Source organism: Hemicordylus capensis, chromosome 1, assembly GCF_027244095.1.
Source record: "Hemicordylus capensis ecotype Gifberg chromosome 1, rHemCap1.1.pri, whole genome shotgun sequence".
NCBI lineage: Eukaryota > Metazoa > Chordata > Lepidosauria > Squamata > Cordylidae > Hemicordylus > Hemicordylus capensis.
Genome location: NC_069657.1, coordinates 96,422,803 through 96,436,769, shown reverse-complemented (window position 1 = coordinate 96,436,769; position 13,967 = coordinate 96,422,803). Strand labels below are relative to the sequence as shown.

The 13,967-nt window shown below is 45.3% G+C and overlaps 1 protein-coding gene across 2 annotated transcripts in view; it reads right to left on the bottom strand.

Moving 5' to 3' along the window:
• Window positions 1-13,967, bottom strand: part of APIP (APAF1 interacting protein) — a 53,853-nt gene that overhangs the window by 39,244 nt on the left and 642 nt on the right. The window lies entirely within an intron of this gene.

The following is a 13,967-nucleotide window of genomic DNA, read 5'->3' as shown; positions in this document are numbered from 1 at the left end:
TTGGACAAGCTGCTGCCAGTCCGTGTAGCTAATACTGTGCTTGATGGACTTATGGCAGCTTCCTATGTCCCTATGCCCCATTGATTTCAGTTAGTTAAACACATGGGGATTAATTCAGTTGGACTAGCGCATTATATTCAATCCAACTGAATACAGAAGAGACTATAGAGGAGACAAAAAGCCCTATTCACTCCTTCAGTCTGGGCAAAATGAATGTATTGCGGGAAGACTCAGGATCACAGCAGCAAGCCCCATTCCTGACTGGGAACCTATAGTCTGTACACACCTTGGGGCTATTCTCATGATTAATAAAAGTTGGGCTAGGAGCGCCTAGCCCGGTTTTTGTTAATCGTAAGAACCACCGGGCTCGCAAGCAAGCCTGGTGGTTCTTGAGTGGCTAACTCACTCAAGTAGCCCGCCCCTTAGCCCGGGTTTGTGGAGTGCTCTGCAAACCTGGGCTATCTGCTCGTGAGTAGCCCCCTGAGCGGGAGGCGAAAAGCCGCTTCCCGGCTCCGGGGGTCTCCCCAGTATTCCCTGCGCACTCACGCAGGGCATACTGGGGCTTCCGGGGGCTGCATGACCCCCGCTCCCCCCAGCCCCCGCCGGCTCCGTTTCAGAGCTGGCAATCATGTGGGCGGCCAATTCGACCGCCCAGGGCTCCCTCTCCGCTCGTGAGCCCGCTCTTCCCGCTCACTGCAAGAAACCGGGTCTCACGGATTGTGAGACCCGGTCCCTTGACTTGTTCATGCATTTGGGAACCCTGCTTTTTGCATGCCCACTGGTCTGTTCAGACAGGGAACTCAATGCACGTGGGTCATGCACTCCCACCACCCCCTCATCACCAATCTAACCAAAGGGCAGAAAGCATATGTGCCTCACCAGTCCTAGGAAACACTACTTGTGATTAGTCCTAATTAAAAAGAAACAAATCTTAACACTGTTTGGTGCAGTCCTAAACACATTTAATCAGCAGTAAATTCCATATGCAAGTCTTTTGTAGAACTGCAGCCTATGAACGCACCTGCAACATTTCTGAAAAGTGAGAAAAGGGGAAAACAAAATAAAAACCAAACCAAACACACACACACCATATCGCACCACCTCAGTGTTTATTGGGCTGAACCTAGGAGTCAAATGGCCTTAATTGTAACCATGTGTAATTTTGTAATTATTTGCCATGCTTCTTGCACATCTAGGACACTAAATAGAAATGTATTTTCACAGCACTTCTAAATAAGCTTTTGGTCTTTAATTTCAATTCCCTGGTCTGAGCACACACAATGTAACTAAATGCAATGTGCCTTCAGCGATTAAAAACAGAAATGAGGAAGCAATAGCTGGGTTTGTGACCTTATTTAGCCTCTAAGCTGAGAGCCAGAGCTGCCACTTCCAAAGATATGGTACAAGTCAGTTTTCCTGACAGGTAGATAAGTGCAAATAATAATTTATTTCCTGGTTTCCTTCTACTTGGCTATCTGGGCACCCACATTAAAATACAATTTCTGGCTAAACTGCAGTTTAGAGGTTTAGGCTAAACCGCTAAACCACCCTGAGCCATTTTGGAAGGGTGATATAGAAATCAAATAATAAATAAATAAATAAAGAAGCACATGCATAGAAAGAAACATTGGTAGACTTACCGTGAAGGGTTCTTTTTCAGGTATGGGGAGGGCATCTGTGACGTGATGGGTTGTCAATCTCTGCATGCTCCGAGACAGGGCCAATGAAATTGAAGCACGTCCCTCACGTCCTCTGCTCTGCCCCGACTTACCCAGTTCTGGTCTGGCGGAGCTAACTAATCTCAAGTACTCAGCTCAGAAAGAGAAATAAAGAATAGAGGAGTACAGATAAGGGACATGCGTAATGAAGAATGAAACCAAGTGACTGGCAAACTAAGCACCCTAGGAGTTGTTCCACCACCCCGGAAACCCCACCCAGCATCCGTGGGTGGGCCGGATGCCCTCCCCATACCTGAAAAAGAACCCTTCACGGTAAGTCTACCAATGTTTCTTTTTCCAAGTATGGGGAGGGCATCCGTGACGTGATGGGACATACCCAAGCTATTGACTGGGTCGGGAAACGGATGCCTAGACCACTTTTTGCAGAACCATCAGGCCGAGTGCTGCTTGAGGTTCGTGAAACGAAGGTATCTTATAATGTTTCACAAAGGGTAACGAAGAAGACCAGGCAGCCGCCTTACAGATGTCCTCCAAGGGGGCTCGCGCCGATAAAGCCGCCGAAGCCGAAGCGCTCCTGGTCGAATGAGCAGTAACACCCCTAGGTGCCTGCAAGTGTAAAGCCTCATACGCTAACGAAATCGTGGCTCTCAACCACCGCGTGAGAGCGTCCTTTGACACCTTAGCACCCAGTCTAGAAGGCAGAAAAGACACAAACAGTGAATCCGACTTTCGGAAAACCTTAGTTCTCTTGATGTAAATACGAAGTGCTCTCCGCACATCCAGGGTGTGCCAAGCACGCTCCTTGGGGTGTCGAGGGTTTGGACAAAAGGAAGGCAAAACGATCTGTCCTCTATGAAATGCTGAGTTTACCTTTGGCAAAAAGGTCAGGTCCGGTTTCATCACTACTGATTCCACTTGGAAAATGCAGAGCTCGTCGCGCACCAACAGAGCCGCCAGCTCAGAGACACGCCTGGCCGACATAATGGCGACCAGGAACAGTACTTTAAAGGACAGGATTTGCAGTGGCACTTTTCGCAACGGCTCAAAGGGAGCCTTAGTGAGAGCATTGAGAACTTTATGTAAATCCCATGACGGGAACCTGAGAACCGGGGGAGGGGCCAGGTTAATTGTACCCCTCAAAAAACATTGAACATCGTGATGTAACGAACGAGACTCCGAACTAGTAATATCCAAGACAGAGGAGAGAGCCGAAGTCTGTCGCCGTAATGTGCTAGGGCGAAGACCTTTATCCACTCCGGCCTGTAGGAAGGACAGGACAGCAGAGACCCCTGCTTCTAACGGCTCGATCCTATTTTGATGTGCCCACGAACAAAAAGCGGACCACGTAATTTGATAGATCCGTGTGGTGGAAGGGCGCCTTGCCGCCAATATCATTTGCTGTACCGCCCTAGCGTAACCTTTACTGTCTAATGTCTGGCGCTCAACCTCCACACGTGAAGGCACAACCAGTCTGGTTCCGGGTGAAGGGCTGGGCCTTGGCTCAGCAGGTCGGGCCTCAACGGAAGGGCCCATGGTTCCTGAGTTGAGAGGGCCACTAGATCGGAGAACCACGGCCTCCTCGGCCAAAAGGGTGCGATCAATATAACCTCTGCTCTCTCGACGATTACTTTCCTGAGCACTTTTCTCAGAATAGTGAACAGCGGGAAGGCATAAAGGAGACAATCCCGAGGCCAACTCGAGACCAGAGCATCCACTTGCTCCGCCTGATAACACAGGTGCCTCGAGAAAAACCTCGGAAGTTTGTGATTCACGGGGGACGCGAACATGTCCACCGCCGGGAGCCCCAGTCTTCGGACGATCTGATCGAATACCTCCGTGTGGAGTGCCCACTCTCCCGGATCCACGGACTGACGACTCAACCAGTCTGCTAGGATGTTGGAAGCCCCTGACAGATGCTCCGCTGTGATCAATGTTAAATGCACTTCCGCCCACAGAAAAAGCAAGTCCGCTTCGCGCATCAGGGCCCTCGACTTTGTGCCTCCCTGGTGATTGATGTGCGCCTTTGTCGTAATGTCCGTGCGCACTAGGACATCCCGTCCCTCCAGCAAGGCCAGGCGCACCGCCTTGAGCTCCAGCCAGTTTATGTTGTGTTTTAGATCCTCTCGATTCCATGTGCCCTGGGCCTGACGGGCCTCGCAATGCGCCCCCCATCCGAAAAGACTCGCGTCCATTGTGAGCACGACCTTCTCTGGAACCTCCAAGGGCAGGCCTCGTTTCATGGCCGACGATCTCCACCACCGGAAGGAGCGCTTGACCTTTGCAGTCAGAGGAATCCGAGGGTTTTTTCTGCTCATGATGGACTCCTGGTGTGGTAAGAGGAGCCACTGAAGAGGCCTGGAATGCCACCTTGACCAAGGAACGCAGTCCAGACAAGCCACCATCATTCCCAGGATGTGGGCCAATTGCATGAGCAGAGCTGACTGTTTGTGCAGGAGGGCTGACACCGAGGCAATCTTCAATCTTCTCTCCTGCGGAAGATGGACGATGGCTGCCCCTGTGTTGAAAAGCACCCCTAAGTGCACCAACACTTGTGACGGTCGAAGGTGACTTTTGAGCGTGTTGATCAGGAACCCATGGTTCTGTATGGTCTGCACCAAGTACCGGACGTCCGCCTCTGCCTGTTTCGCTGAGTGCGAATGGATCAACACATCATCTAGTTACGGGTATGCATGAATCCCCTGTAACCTGGCATGGGCGATGACTGCCACCATCAGCTTCGTGAAGACTCTTGGTGCCGAAGAGAGTCCGAATGGAAGTGCGTCCCCAATTTTAATTCTTATGTATAGAAAGGCACATGCTTCTTTCCCATTTTCTGATTTGATCTTTAAAATTCTGTATTTTCAGTGTCTAGTTTCAAAAGAAAGAGACCTCCCTGCTCCATATCACCCATAATGAAAATAAGAAGCCCAAAAAAAGTCAAATGGCTCTTACAAATATGACCTCATATAACTGGTGTAAGTTGTGAGAGAACAAGGATACCTTTAACCCAGATTATGGTACCTTTCACATTAATCTTAATAGCATCCCATGGTTACACTATGTTGGACACGACAAAAAGGGAACAAGAGGTAAAATTATCTTGGTAGTTCCCACTCCCTTGGGATAGTGAGCAAGATCAATTTTGTCTAAGATGGAGAAGCATCAGAAACAAGAACGACAAGCCAATTGCACATCCTATCTATCTATCTATCTATCTATCCATCCTATTTCTATACCACCTTTCAAAAAATGGCTCAGAGCGGTTTACACAGAGGGGGGGGGGAACAAATAAGATGGATCTCTGTCCCCAAAGGGCTCACATTCTAAAAAGAAATATAAGATAGACACCAGCAACAGTCACTGGAAGTACTGTGCTGGGGGTGGATAGGGCTAGTTACTCTCCCCCTGCTAAATAAAAAGAATCGCCACGTTAAAAGGTGCCTCTTTGCCAAGTTAGCAGGGGTTATGTCCTCCCCTTTTTGATACATTTGAAATAGCTGGATGGAAGTGAGGTGGTATCTTCAGAATAAAGCTTATAAAGGAAACTAATGCGGGGGGGGGCGCATTAGCATGATGAATTCCACATCAGACAAGATAGCATTTTGTGTAAAGGCAGTCCTGCTCTACCTTGTATGTCACACAAAAGTTCCAAACTTTGGAGTGCTTGCCTGGGCCCTCTGGATGGGGGAGGAAACAGGCCAAGGATCAAGACAGCCATTCTGGGGAGGGAGCAGGCTGGCCGCATGATACTTTGGAAGCAGGCTGGCCAAAGAAGAAGTGAGCCGCAACATGGAAAAGCAGCAGGGGCCTCCTGAGAGGCCATTTTCTCACTGGCCAGCTAGGGGAGAAAGCAGGGTAGTGGCCCACAGAAGCACTCACCACCAGTGCACCAATCATTTCTCAAAATCTTAAATAAATGAATAAATAAATGAAGAAGTTTCTCTTACTTTTCAATGTGAATAAAGCAAGTAGCTCGTTTCACACAGTGACAGTTACAACAATTATCACTCTACCAGAACAATGGTACAGAACAACTTGGCTAACAAAGTTTTTTTTATTAATTAATAATAATAATAACCAAAATAGCAATTGCTTTCTTTGTTTGCAACATAAAGAAAAAGACTCCCCCCCCCGCCGGGCACTCTGATTGGCTGCCAGAGCAGTCAATCAACATGTTGCCTTCTGATTGGTGCTCAGGGTGCTTTAAGCTCTGCCCACTTGTGAAGATAATGGCAAGCCTTGTAATTGGCTCCTGCCTTATTTATATCCAAATTTGATTTGGATTGTGTGTTCCTATTGGTGTTTTGAGTAGGCTGGTGCCCTTGACCACCCTACATAGTTAAGGGGCCAGGCTGCAGGTAGGGAACAGGCATAGGAAAGCAGTGAAGTCGAGAGAGACCTAAAATGGCTACAGAAGACAGACAGAGGAGGTAAAATGGCTGACAAATATTTTCAGGTGTGCGATGCATAGTTGTCCTCGGGTAAGAGCCACCACTGCCATTCGGCTAATTTAAGTGGCAGGATTGTGTATGCAAAATGTGATCTCTGTAAGTAATTGGGAAGTAGGGTTGTCAACCATCCTGGATTGGCCAGAGCAGGGATTCTCAATGTTCGGTCCCCAGATGTTATTGGACTTCAACTCCCATAATCCCCAGCCAAAGGCCACTGGGCCTGGGGATTATGGGAGTTGAAGTCCAATAACATTTGGGGACTCAACGTTGAGAATCCCTGTGCTACAACACCCCATATATCAGGGAGAAAGTGCTAGTCCTGTTTGGTACTCTATTTGCCCTCTATTTTTTAATCTGGCCAGTGCAGGCAGCACTTTGAAATCTCTTCTCCAACCACCAGTGCCAGCCAATGTAAAGCTCTCTCACACATTGGGTAGCTAATGCCAAGCTCTCCCACATGAAGGCAGGCAGGCTGATGCTGCTCCTTGCACCTGATGATCAACTGTTTGGGTGGGCAAGTCTGGCTGAGGCAGAGCGCTGTGTGCACTGCCTCTTCTGTACCTGCCTTCCTGCAGCAATGAAAAGCTCTCCCAAACGCCAGGCAGTGTGCACCAGTTTAAAAGAGGGAGCCCAGTGTGTGCATCATGTGCTCTACCCCCACTGCTGCCCCACAACTGCTGCCCATGCTTGCCTTGCTACCTTCTTGGTGTGCTGGTCTGCTTGGGGTGCCTCAGAATTGTCCTCTGCCTCTTTGATGAGGGATTCTGCTGCTCTCCTCTGCACTCCAGCCAGGTTTCATGTTTAAGCTCCCTGAATCCATGGGGACTGTGTAATTTTTTTCTTTTTATAAATGCTCTATTTTGGTTTGTGAATGGTCAAGAAGCTCTCTGAATGTATAGGGGCTGTGTAATTTAGATTTTTAAAGCCTACTTTCTTTAAGGAAAAGTTGTGTGTGTCCGTCCATGTGTCACAATATTAAATGTATTAATGTTTGCCCACATTTACTCTATGAGTAATATCACATTGAGTATCAGAAGACTGTGAATTTGATAGCCTATAAGTATCTCATGCTCCATTTATGAATACAATATACAGATGGCCCTCATTATTTGCAGAGGTTCCATTCTTGCCTATAGGCACAAACACAGAAACCATGAATAATAAAGCCTTGAGTCAATGGGAATTGGGGGGCTAGGTTCCTAAACAAACAAACAAAAGCAAGGGGGCAGAAATAAGAGAAGAAAATGACAGTACTCTATTCTCCAGGTCTCCAGCAATGCAATCCTCATATAGATAGATAGATAGATAGATAGATAGATAGATAGATAGATAGATAACACACACACACACACAATGGCTCTTTGCTAGAAAATGGCAGCTAGTAGTGACATTGGAAGTCATTACTACTCAGTGGCTCATTTCTGGCCACTCAAAACCATAGATAGGTGGTATAGAAATCGAATGAATGAATGAATGAATGAATAAGTGTAGAGTCTAGTTCAGCTTTTATCTGCAAAAACTCATTAAAAATGTTACAACGGGTAATTGCTGGATCCAAATATTCAGGGGAGGAGGGGCATGTACTAGCTCTCTCACAACCCTAGACAACTCCGCTGGATGTGCGCTTGCAGAAGCAATACGGGCAGAAAAGAACTGCTTCTTTGCTGCACGACTTGCCAGAGAATATATCTTCAAATGCGCTCTGTGTTGTAATGTCAGATGCGAGCTGAGTCTTTCTCCACTTACCTTGCCTCTTCAGCCCCTGAAGTTCTTCCGTATACCAAGGGGCTATTTTAGAAGCGGGTCAGAGAAGGCGCTTAGGAGCAATCATGTCTATTACCCTAGTGAGTTCATTATTCCAAGTCTGAACCAGGGCAACAGGATTGCTTGCAGAAACAACCGTAAAGCCTTCTTAAGGCTTCTTGGAATCTTATGGGATCCAATAGCCGTTTTGGTCAGACCATCCTAATAGGTCCTTCACCCCTACGGCAGAGGCTTGAGGCTGTGAGTCCAACCTTATCCAGATGGTGGTCCGTCCATGACAATGGGGAAATCCCCACCCATGGAACACCTTTCTGACCAGAGCAAAAAAACAAATAGAGAGTGTGACCAGCACTCCTGAGACCACCTGGGATAGGCCCATAGTTTTCATGGCCGCTATGAACTCCTGAGCTGATCCTGACAAATTGGCTCCAAAGTGAACATTAAAGTTCCACAGAACTACCAGTCTGGGAGACTCCAACACCAGCCCAAACTGGACTACTAGCCTCCCCCATCCAGGTCTTTGTAATACATACCAGGTCAGCTCCATCATCCACAATAAAATCATGGATTATTTCTGTTTTATTTTGAACCGACCTGGCATTACAGAGAAGCAAGCTGAAGTTCTGTGGGGGTTTGGTACTGCTCCCCAAGGTCAAAGAGCTGGCAGAGAAGCAGGAAGGGGCAACAGCTATTAAATTTCTGATCTCCCTTCCCCATCATAAACTATGACAAAATGTCTATATGAAACTGATCTCTGTAGAAATTTGCTAATATCAGAAGCAGCCCTTGAACCAACTATTAAGATAAATGTTAGCTTAGAAGATAGCAAATTGTTTTTCCTTGTGTGCCAAACTCTCTTTCTCTATTCTTAAATCGTAATTCTCAAAATAAGTGAAATTTCCAATTGAAATGCTGCCTAAATGCTGTATGTCTAAAGTTCATATTGCTTGGCTAAAAAGAGTAACAATAGAGCCTTTAATTAGTCAATTTTGTACAAAATGTATCAAAACAATTCACATAATATGTAATTTCAAGTTTTATTTTTGGAAGAAATGAGTTACATCTTAATTATAGAGAAGGGCCTATACATGAATGCAAGAGATTCTGCAATTTTCAAACCTCTGAAATAGAATTTGGTCTCTGTTCTCTCTTTCATCCCTTTTATCACAAAAATTAGAAGCATGATACACTATATACGTAACAATGGATAAAGCAGGTATGCTGATAAAGTTGATAATTTTCGCCTGCAAAATGACATTTGCATAACAATTTTGCACTTAGCAGGGTACTGCTGAGTGAGAAATAGTGATGGATCCCACCATACATCCAATTTGCGCCTTTTAAAATGTATTAATTAAGGGAAATCTACCAAACATTCTAAACTAATCTGTTTCTAGGCCTCACTGATGGGACTACTGATGGCACTGTTAGGAGTTCATTTGGGCTTATAAACCTCCTGGGAGCCTTCCTGACTTGAATGTAACCCTTTTCGGCAGCTTCTTTCACATTACTTACCCAAATGGGATAATGTGGTGGTGGTGGGGGGTCTATCCAAGCTAAGAAGGCCTCAGCCTTCATGCACAGTGCATCTAAGGCATTAAAGAGCACAAGGGCACCATCTGGGGGCTCCTTGGAGGAAGAGCAGGCTATAAATGTAATAAAATAATAATAATATTATAATATATTTAATATAATAATATATTATTATAGATTTAATAATTAAATATATTCTTCAAGGCCTCTTTTCTCCTCCTCTACTGAGGAATGCTGCAAGTCCATCAAACAGCAGAGGAGGAGAAAAGAGGCCTTGAAAAATATATAAAGGACAGTGAAGAAGATGCACTTAAAATGGTCAATAATGAGAAACTATTCAACACCAATGAAACAAAGCAGGCCTACAAGAAAGAACAAGTCAAGAACCAAGAAGAAAAATGGGGGAAAAAAAGCCACTGCATGGTCAATATTTGCACAATATAACTGGAAAATCAGACATCAACAAGACCTTATCAATGGCTTAAGAATGGCAACTTGAAGAAACAGAGGGTTTAATACTGGCTGCACAAGAACAGGCAATAAGGACAAATGCAATAAGAGCAAAAGTTGAAAAATCAACCACAAATAGCAAGTGCCGCCTTTGTAAAGAAGCAGATGAAACAGTGGACCACCTAATCAGCTGTTGTTAAAAGATCGCACAGACTGACTGCAAACAAAGGCATGACAAGGTAGCAGGGATGATACACTGGGACATCTGCCAAAAATACAAGCTACCTGTAGCCAAAAATTGGTGGGACCATAGAATTGAAAAAGTGGTAGAAAATGAAGATGCAAAAATATTATGGGACTTCCAACTACAAACAGACAAACATCTGCCACACAATGCACCAGATATAACTGTAGTTGAGAAGAAAGAAAAACAAGTTAAAATAATCAACATATCAATACCAGAGGATAGCAGAATCGAAGAAAAAGAAATAGAAAAAAATCACAAAATACAAAGATCTACAAACTGAAATTGAAAGGCTGTGGCAGAAAAAGATCAAAGTAATCCCAATGGTAACTGGCACCCTAGGTGCAATTCCAAAACAAACTGAAGAGCACCTCAACACCATAGGGGCCACAGAAATCACCACCAATTACAAAAAGCAACTTTACTGGGAACAGCCTATATTCTGAGACGATATCTATAATAACAGCAACAGCATTGATAATAAAATTTAGCCACCCCGGTTCTTGGGAAGGACTCGATGTCTGGATAAAACAAACCAGTCAATAACACCTGTCTGACTGTGTAAACAAGAAATAAAAATAATAGAAAAGGACCGGACAACTTTGGCCTTCTAGATGATGTTGGACTACAACTCCCATCTTCCCCAACTATTGACCACTATGGCTGTGGCTAGTAGGAGTTGTAGTCCCAAAACATCTGGAGGGCCAATGTGCAGCCCTGTTCTAGAAGTTCCATTTAATCCTCCCCAGGACTTTAACATCTACTCTGAAAAGGCAGGGCCTTTTTGGTTGTGGCCCCTGGGCTTTGGAATTATGTCCCTGAAAAGCTTCGCCATGCTCCCTCCTTCAATGTTTTTTAAAAAATAATTAAAACACGCATCTTTTAAAAGAGGCTTTTAAATGTTTTATCTGCTGCTTATATTTGGTAGGTTCTTTAGTTTTTACAGTTCCCAGTTTTTAGCTTTTTATTAATAACTTTTAATTTGAAACTTTTAAAAATTTTAAATGTTTTAGCTTGGTCTTTTAACTTGTTTAACTTTATTCATATTTTACTTTACATTGCATCTTTTTAATTAATGTTGTGGGCTGCCCTAAGCAGTAGTGTATTGAAGGGGTGGGGTACAAATATTTTAAATAAATACTTTAGAGGCTTTTCCACCTAGCCCTGGAGCCTATGCTGGGAGAAACTTTGGTACAGCAACAGATCATCTGACTACAGACCTGTCTGTCGAACTGTGCTACCTGGCCCTTTTGGCCATTTTCTGGGGGTGAGTGGGTGCTCTGGAGGCTTCCATTTGTAGAACAGCAGGCAAAGGGAGGGATGGTGGTGCAAGTATACCCCAACCAGACCCAGCCTCTACCTCCTCTCCATGCAACTGGGCTGGTTAGATGCTCAAGCTCGTCCACCCTTCCCCCAGCCTAACAGGCTGGCTAACGATCAACGTTAGAATTGCCCTTCCTGCCAAGCCTGTCAATCAGGAAGGGATGGGCTGAGGCTGAGCATCTAGCCAGCCAGTCACATGGTGAGGAGGGAGGGGCAGAGTCAGGTCAAGGGTACACTGTGGAGTGCTGGCCATGTCCAGAGGAAAGAAGCCGCAGCATAGAGCAGTCCTGCACAGCATAGAGCCCATTGATTGGATGTGGCCTGCAGGGACTTTTTGGTGGCCTGCAGGTAGAAAAATCCTACAGCAGCATCAGGATCTATGAAGTGCTCTTGCCTGGCCTGCTGATGAGCAGCAATGGCTTAATAAAGTTGGCTGCTTGTACAGACACCGGCCACTTCCAGTATGATGCTAGACCAGGGCCACAAAAGGGTATGCTGCTGCCCTGTGCCAGTGATTTTGGGCACAGTGCCAGCGGGGGAAATGTGGTGCAGGTGTCAGGGGAAGGAAGAGTACCCTCCGTGCTCCTTAAAGTACCCCCACCACTGTCAAACCGGCCGAACTGCTGGATCTTTGAACCAGTTTGGAGGTCCATAAAAGGGCGTCCAAACTGGCTTGTGCACATCCCTACTGTGTAGAAATATTTTAAATGATTGCTGCTAACTGAGCAAAGAGGCACCTTTTTAAAGTGGTGATTTAGCAGGGGGAGAGCAACTGGCCCTATCCAACCCAAGCACAGCCTCCCTCCAGTGGCGGCTGTTGGTGTTTATCTTATATTTCTTTTTAAAATTATGAGCCCTCTCGGGACAGGGAACCATCTTATTAATTCTAATAATTGTAAAAACTTGTTTGAATAACTACTTCATTCGATTGGTTTTGTGTCATGCATTTTCATCTGTGATTTTTAAATATTTTAAATTTTGTACACTGCCTAGAGATGTACATATCAGGCGGTATAGAAATAGGATAATAAACAAACCTTGTTTATTTATTCTTTATTTTTCTACATAAACCGCTCTGGAAACTTTGTTGAAAAGCCATATAATAAGAGCAGCCCGGCTGGGTCAGGCCCAAGGCTTATCTAGTCCAGCCTCCTGTTTGCCACAGTGGCCCACCAGATTGATACCTGCTGAGAAGCCCACAGGCATGCCCTTAACTGCAAAATAAAAGGAGAGGACAGCTGGTCTTGTGGTAGCAAGCATGACCTGTCCCCTTAGCTAAGCAGGCTCCACCCTGGCTGCATATGAATGAGAGACTAGAAGTGTGAGCACTGAAAGATATTCCCCTCAGGGGACAGAGCCTGCCGGGAAGAGCAGAAGGTTTCAGGTTCCCTCCCTGGCTTCTCCAAGATAGGACAAGATTTTTTTTTTTAATAGGACAAGATTTTTTTTATTGAACAAACAAACTACCAAAGCATACAGTACGTTGCCAAAGCACAATTATATACAAAGTGGTTGTTTGTACATGATATATCTACAAAGATTTACACACAAGGATTTGGACACCCACAAGGTTATGAAGTATATGCAGGTAGTACTGTAACTCGGGGGTGGGGGATTTCAAGGCACATCAGGTAATCGGGGGCGGGGGGGTTTACGTCCGACATCCATTTCCACAATTTGTCCCATTGCTGTTTAGAAGAGATACACTTGTCTTTTTGCACATAACCATACAAACTTTTCCAGAAGAAATTTACTGTCTCATCTGCGAGAACCTCTTGGTCGCGTCTTCCCTCCCTATTCCTATGCAGGAGCATTGCATAAATGACATACAGGTTTACTAACCTGATTAAGAGAAGGGGAACTTGAGAAGGGGAATGTTCCAATTCCCTAGTATGAGGGCACCCGTTCTGTCCTGTTTCCTTGAAGGTTTCTTTCTGGGACCTCGAAAGGAGGTTCTATCGCTCAAACCCGAGGTTAGTTCTTCCCAAGTCTGTTTTTCCAAATCAGGCGACTCTAACAGCTTGCTTACTCCCTGCCACACTCTTTTAAGAAATGTGAGTGGGTTTCCCTGAATGTTTTACCTAGCTTACTAGCTTTCTGTTTGCAGGTGATTTTAGGGCACTCTTGCTGGTCCTCTGGGAGCCATGGCTTAGCCGCATTAAGTGGTAGTACTTGATGGTATAAGCGCCACCTTGTTTCCCATAAATGGAAAGGGACTTTTTTCTCCTTAAAGAGAGCGATAGGGTGATCGGGTTGCAACAAGTACTGTGAAGTGCAGTGTTTGTAGCGTTTACGTTCTAAATCAGGTTTTAAGAAACCCACTTCTAGAATCTCTCCATAAATTGTTTTCCTTAGCTGCTTAACTGAGGAGGATCCTTTAAATAGATCCGGTTCAACCTTCCATTTTTTAAGTGTGAATAACAAATCTCTCAAGTATGTGATATTACCATTGAAAGATCCTTTCCCCCACCATGCTATGCCCCATGCTGACTTGCGCCAATGCAGAGCGAAAAGCGAGACCCA